The sequence below is a fragment of the Sarcophilus harrisii genome, chromosome 4, assembly GCF_902635505.1.
Source record: "Sarcophilus harrisii chromosome 4, mSarHar1.11, whole genome shotgun sequence".
In the NCBI taxonomy this organism is placed as follows: domain Eukaryota; kingdom Metazoa; phylum Chordata; class Mammalia; order Dasyuromorphia; family Dasyuridae; genus Sarcophilus; species Sarcophilus harrisii.
In genome coordinates this window covers 9,829,980-9,836,119 of record NC_045429.1, presented here as the reverse complement: position 1 = coordinate 9,836,119, position 6,140 = coordinate 9,829,980, and positions in this window count along the sequence as shown.

Sequence of the window (6,140 nt, the reverse complement as noted above, 5' to 3'; positions counted from 1 at the left end):
TGCCTCCTGCTCATCATGAACTAGCTGTTCTCAAAGCCATTATGTCCAAAATAGAACTGATTTCTCTCTCCATTCCTCTCAACTTCCTGATTATTGCCCAGGGGTCCACTATCCTCTCAGCCACCCAGGCCTGTGGTCTTAATGGTCCCCCTCAACTCCTCACTATCACTCATGCCAAATATCTAATCCTTTCCCAAATCTTGCCATTCCCACCTTCTCAACAGCTCTCTCTCCATTCACTCAGCCATTCCCTGGCTTCACCCTTCTGATCTGACTGCAATAGCTTTCCCCCCCTACCTCTTCCCTCTCCCCATTCCAATGCTTTCTTCATCAGTTGCCAAAATGATTTCCTAAAGCCGGGGTCTGACCACATCACCCTCCTCTCACCCTGCCCAGTGAGGATCAATGGCTCCCTATTTCTTCAACAATCATTTTAATTTTCATTTTTAATAGTATTTTTAAAAATACACACAAAGTTAGTTTTCAACATTTGTTTTTGCAAAACCGTGTTCCAATTTTTCTCCCTCCCTCTCTCCCCCTTCCCCAAAACAGTAAGGAATCTGATATACATTGTGTGGGAGTCTGCTAAACGTATTTCCATATTTGTCATGCTGCATAAGAAAATCAGATCAAAAGGGGAAAAAATGAGAAAGAAAAAAAACAAGCAAACAAATAACAACCCCCCAAAAAGATGAAAATGCAATACTCTGACCCACATTTGATCTTCATCCTTCTCTCTCTGTTATGCAGATGGCATTTTCCATGCCAAGTCTATTGCAATTGCCCCAGATCACCTCAAAGTTAAAAAAAAGCCGAGTCCATCACAGCCAATAATCACATAATCCTGTTACTGTGCACAATGTTCTCCTGGCTCTGCTCACTTCACTCAGCATCAGCTCATGCAGGGCTTTTAGGCTTTTCTAAAATCAGCTTGCTCATCATTTCCTTTCTTCTTCATTTTCAAAAATCTTTATTTTTTCTGGTTATATATGTATATTGACTTTTTAAATATGCATCAAAACAGATCTTTTTCTGTTTGCAGGTGGCATTTTCTGATCAAAGTCTACTGGAATTGCCCTGGATTCCTGAATCACTGAGAAGAACCAAGCTTTTCATAGCTGATCATCGCACATTCTCGCTGTTACTGTGTACAATGTGTTCCTGGTTCTGTTTATTTCGCTCAGCATCTGTTCACGTAAATCTTTCTTGAACTTTCTAAAATCAGCCTGTTCATCATTTTTATAGAACAATAATATTCCATCATCTTCATGTATCACAGCTTGTTCAGCCATTCCCATTAATGGACATCTACCCCCTTTCCAGTTCTTTGCCACTACAAAAGGGCTGCCACAAACATTTTTGCACATGTGGGTCCCTTTCCCTCCTTTAAGATCTCTTTGGGATAGAAGCCCAGCAGAAACACTGCTGGATCAAAGGGTCTGCACAGTTTGATAGCACTTTGGGCATAGTTCCACATTGCCCTCTAGAATGGCTGCATCCATACACAATTCCACCAACAATGCATCAGGGTCCCAGTTTTCCCACATCCCCTCCAACATTCATCATTGTCTTTTCCTGTCATTTTATTCCTGACAATTCATGTGGTGATTATTCTGCTGAAACCAAGGCTGGTCCTGAAGACCCTCCAGAAAGCTAGACAGAACATTATAGTTCCTCAAACATGACACTCCATCTCCCACCTCCTTGCCTTTGCCCTAGCTGTTCCCGAACCTTGGATCGCTGTGTCTGCCGCTTGGTTATCCAGGCTACTTTGAACTCAAATCATACCAGGGGCTTCTTCAAGGGGCTTTCCTGGTCCCCTGGACTGCTCAATGCAAATGACTTTCTCTGGTCGGCTTCTCTACCCTACATGGATCTGGTTGTTTACCAGAATAATAGAAGTCTCTCTATTACACTGAGAGCTCTTTGTGAGCAGGGCCTATGTCTTGTACTTTTAGGACTTAGCTTAGTGCAGTTCATAGGCCCTTGTTGAGTTGGATCAATATATGAACTAAAGTGAGAGAAATTGATAATTGGAGGAACTGGGAAAGGTCCCTTGGAGGAGGAGCTTCCGGAGCTGAGCCTGGCAGGGAACTGGAAATTCCAGTGGGTGAAGGGGAGGAAGGAGAGCATTCCAGGCCTAAGGGACAGCTGATGCAAAGGCGTGGAGGGGGGAGAGAGTGTCATTTATGCGGAATGTGGAGTGGACCAATTTGGCTGGAACAAGGCTTCCTGGAAGGGAGTGAGGAACAATCCTCCTGAGCCCGGGATTAGGTCAGAACAAAAGTCTGCTCTCTAAAGACCGGGTTTACATCTTTAAATTCCTACTTTACTTCTTTCTCGAGATGTTGAAAGGCCATGCTTAGGATAACAATGTTAAGCACTGTGAAAGTATATTAAAAACATCTATTCTAAGAAAAACTCTTTCTCTATTTCTTTATCTCTGTCTCTGTCTTTTGTCCCTCTGTTTGCCTCTGTGTCTTTCTGTCTCTCTGTCTCTCCTCCCACCCCACCCCTATAAAAATTGTTTCTAGTAGACTTAAGCCTAAAACACAGGGTGCAATATTAATATTTTTTACACTTTATTATAAGCCTAGCACTGGATGGAGGAAAAAGGAAAAAGCAAAGCAAAGACAGCCCTTGCCCTTGAAGAATTTATGTTCTAGAAAGGGGAGATGATACCCCTAGAGGAGCAGTGGCCAGGAAGGGCCCTCTGATGCTGGGAGCCGCCAGGATGGTGAGGGGGGCCACAGGGGAGTCAATTAACACATTCAGGACTAGTGGAGGAGCTGATTCGATAATCAAGTAGTAGCAGAAAGACGATTAGTCACGAACACCTTAGTTTAAATGACTTCATCAGATTAATGCCAGATTGACTACAGGCTCCAGGCCTGGGAATGCTGGGAGGTCCAGAGCCGGGACAGACATTCTCTGAGGACAACGTGCCAGCAGCAGACTGGCAGCAATGGCACACTGAGGGGAAGGGAGTGGGGCGGGGACAGGCGTCCCAAAAAGGGAGGGCAACCAGAGGAGGCAGAGAGTGAGATAAACAAAGTGCTCGTTTCCCAATCTGACCCTGGACTGGTCCTGGGACATGACAGTCCTGGGGAGTTGCCAGGGTCATTCTTGGTAGATCAGCCCTGCTCTGAGGCAAGAGCAGCAGTAAAGTCCAGTGAACGGAGCTTCCTGGAAGCAGGACGAGATGGCCTCAAGGTTCCCTTTTGGTTCTCATTCTAAGATCTTGGGAACATTGATTAGGAAAAGCTGTCTATGGGTTTGGAGAGAAGGAAATCCCACAAACAAAATGCTAAGAGTGCAGGAAATCAGCCCTGCTGGATCCTTGGTGGTCCGTGGGATGGAGGGTTGGGTCTAGAGACAGGAAGACTGACTTCCTAGCTCTATGATCATGGGCAAGCCAATTATCCTTAATCAATCTCAGCTTCCTCATCTGTTAAATGGGCCCTCAAGACTGAATAAGATAATACTTGTAAGGCAATTTGCAAACCTTTCAGAATTACATCAATGCTGGCTACTGCCTGTCTTTGTAGATCACATAGATGAAGCTAGAAAGGGACTTCTAAAATGAGCGCTTGGACTATGGTGATCTTTAAAGTCCCTAAAAAGTCCCATTTTAGCATCCTAGGACCTGAGTCTGAATCCTGGCTTTGTCACTAATAACCTGGGTGAGATGTCAGGTCCTTTTCTCTTTACATCTCAGTTTCCCCATGTAAGTTGGGCTGAATGACTCCCAATGTCCCTTCTGCCCTTGCATTCGTTTCTGGGAGCTACACTCTCTGGGGGACATTGACAACCAAGATGGTGCATCCATGGAGGGCCAACAGCTTGGGACAAAAGTCTGGGAACCATGTCACATTGGGAACAGTTGAAGGAACTGGGTGAGTTTATTCTGGAAGAGGGACAGGCCCAGTGGCTTCCAACACTTGAAAGAAGGACCAGTCTTCTTTTGGGGGGTGTGAGTTGGACCAGATGACCATGGAGGTCCATTCCAGCTGTGACTCTCTGGGAAACTTCTGCTGAAGGTTCAAGCAGGGCCAGGAGCTAAGAGTTAGAGTCAGGGAGGATTTGGCTTTAGTGGAAAGACTTAAAAGCACTATTCTAACAAAGGGTACTTGGCCAGCATGAAATGGTTAATCTCAATAGGCAGTGAGCTCCCTGTTCTTGAAGGTGTCCAAGCAGAGACCTTGTGACCCTCAGTTAGGGATGCTATGGAAGGGCCTGTGTCCAGGATTCAGCTCATGGTCAAGACCCAGTAAATGTGGCTGGCCGTCTGCCCTATTTCCACTCTTATTTCTACATATCTAGGAGTACTTCTTAAAAAAAAAAACCAAAAAACCAATCCGCTAATTTACTGAACTTAATCACATTGCTATGGTCCAAAGTCATAGCTAGACACGGCGGCTGAGAACCTGACTGGGGAGCTGGACTGGCCCCGAGAGGCCCCTGCCCGGGTCCTAGGCAAACAAAGGGCCAAGGAAGGACCGTAGGGGACAAGCTCAAGGGCTCCCAGGCTCTGTCCTTGAGGCCGGCTTTAGGAACTCCAAAGCCAGCTTTCTGTCCTGGGCTTCAAACATGGGGGGATGCTTCTTTCCTGAAGGTCACCTCTCCAGTGGGGACACCTGCTGGGGTCCTTGTCTTGCGCTCCTTTGTCAGCTGCTTCACATCTGGGGGCTGCCCCAGGAGACCCTCTCCTGCCCTCCCCCTTCTACGAAGTCATAGGGGACTCTCTAAAGAAAAGTGTTTGGGCCTTTCTCTGTGCCATGGATCCCCTTGGGAAGGCAGCCTGTTGTTTTAGGACATAGAGAGAATGTGCTTCCATGGCCCAAGATTCCTGTTCAGGCCCCTGTTCTGGGCTGGGAGTCACTGGGAACCTCTGCCCAAGTAGCAGAAGGGAACCTCAACAAGCAGCTCCCTCCTGAGTCAGAAGCCTGCCCTTTCCTCTTGTGGGGGCCAGGCCCCTCTCCCCCAGCAGGGAAGCTGCTCTCATTCAGAGTTCTTCACACACACACACACACACACACACACACACACACACACACACCGACCTCCAGGAAACGTCTCCTGGAAAGCTTCTGAAGGCTTTCAGTCAATAATTCAGCACTTTGTATTCCATTTTTGGCGACCCTCCTCCCTCCTGGACCTTTGGAAAGTTAAGGGACCTCAGCTGCCCAAAGTCTCACCCTCACCCGCTGTGGTTGATGGGGATCAGGGGCCTGGACCCATTGTGTCTGTAGTTGACCACATGGAAGGAGAGGTGGTCCAAGAAACAGCCTAGCTTTAAGAGGTAGCAGGACTGAGGATTTCATGCTAATAAAATAGTTCTACAAATGATATATTCTAGAATAAGATTTTTGTTGTTCAGTCATTTTTAGCCTATAACTCCATTTGGGGTTTTCTTGGCAGGGATGCCGGAGTATTTCTTTCTCCAGCTTATTTTACAGATGAGAAAACTGAGGCAGATAATGTGAAGTGACTTGCCCAGAGTCATACAGGTAGTAAGTATCTGAGGCTGGATTTGAACTCAGGTGTTCCTGACGCCAGATACAGTACTCTATTCCCTGAATCACCTAGTTGCCCTCGTAATTATATATATATTTGGTTATAAAAATATATATTAGTGTTACCTAATTAATGCACAGTGCATAGAATGCTAGACTTGGAGAGAGAAAAACTTAAATTTGAATCCTGCTTGTGTTTCCTGGGCATATATCACCTATTTGCCTCAGTTTCCTCATCTGTAAAATGGTGATAATAAGAGCACCAATCTTTCAGAGTTGTGATGATCAAATGAGATAACACATGGAAAGCCTAGAGAAGCATCTCAATGCTAACTGTTGTTACAGGTTTTGTTTCCGGCAGGATGGGGCAAATAGAGATTTAATAACTGATTAACTGATATTGAAAATCAACAGGAAAATCCTCACCGTCTAAATCTAGAGGAAGCTCTCCTAGCCTCGATTTCCTAAACTGCAAAAGAGAAGGTTGGACAAGACATTCTCTAAGGTGCCCCCCAAGTGCTGTGAAGGCAGGGGTGCACACCAGCCAGAGTGGGCAGAGACCTCTGGTTGGGTGCTTAGAGGGTATATATATATATATATATGAAACAAGCCTACTATGTGTCG